We start from the raw sequence: 1,209 nt of genomic DNA, 5'->3' as shown, positions 1-1,209 counted from the left end.
TTTTGATGTGTTACTATCCTTGTGGGAGGCTTCTCTCATGTCCCCTTTACATGGAGAGCTGGAGCTGACAGAGGGAGCTCATCCACACTCTCCAGGAGTGACTTGAGAAACTGCAAGTCACTTCTGGTATGAGAGAATTGGCCATCTGCAAGGATGTTGCCCAGGGGACGCCCGGATGTTTTTACCATCCTTGTGGGAGGCTTCTCCCATGTCCCCTTTGCATGGGGAGCTGGAGCTGACATAGGGAGCTCATCCATGCTCTCCAGGAGCGACTTGCGAAACTGCAAGTAACTTCTGGTATGAGAGAATTGACCGTCTGCAAGGACGTTGCCCAGGGGACGTTGCCCGGATGTTTTTGATGTGTTACCATCCTTGTGGGAGGCTTCTCTCATGTCCCCGCATGGGGAGCTGGAGCTGACGGAGGGAGCTCAGCCGCATTCTCTCTGGATTCGAACCTGTGACCTATCGATCTTCAGTCCTGCCAACACAGCCCACTATAATAATAATAATAATAATAATATATAATAATAATATATAATAATAATATATAATAATAATATATAATAATGATAAGGGAGCCCCCGGTGGCGCAGTGGGTTAAAGCGCTGAGCTGCTGAGCTTGTTGATCGAAAAGTCGCAGGTTTGATTCCGGGGAGCGGCGTGAGCTTCCGCTGTCAGCCCTAGCTTCTGCCAACCTAGCAGTTCGAAAACATGCAAATGTGAGTAGATCAATAGGTACCGCTCTGGTGGGAAGGTAACGGTGCTCCATGCAGTCATGCCAGCCACATGACCTTGGAGGTGTCTATAAACAACGCCGGCTCTTCGGCTTAGAAATGGAGATGAGCACCACACTCCAGAGTCAGACATGACTGGACTTAATGTCAGGGGACTACCTTTACCTATAATAATGATAATGATAATAATGCATTTATGTTAAGCTCCCATGTCCTCCTAAACAGCATTTTCAATTTTTTGATGGAGATTATCATATTTAAGTGGGTTCCTCTTGGAAACAAACAAAAAAAAAACAAATTGAGGAAATATAATAAACTCATAGAAACGCGACCTTTGTCTAGAGATGCGAAAATGTTTTGCTAACTCTTAAAAGGTTCTATAAGGGAAGAAAGAAAAACACCAAACACTGTCACAGGAGAACTGGATGGATTTTAGGACCCTGCGTGGCCAGCCCTTGAAACTTCCCAACATTTT

This window comes from Anolis sagrei, chromosome 9, assembly GCF_037176765.1.
Source record: "Anolis sagrei isolate rAnoSag1 chromosome 9, rAnoSag1.mat, whole genome shotgun sequence".
NCBI lineage: Eukaryota > Metazoa > Chordata > Lepidosauria > Squamata > Dactyloidae > Anolis > Anolis sagrei.
Note: the sequence above shows the minus strand (reverse complement) of the source record.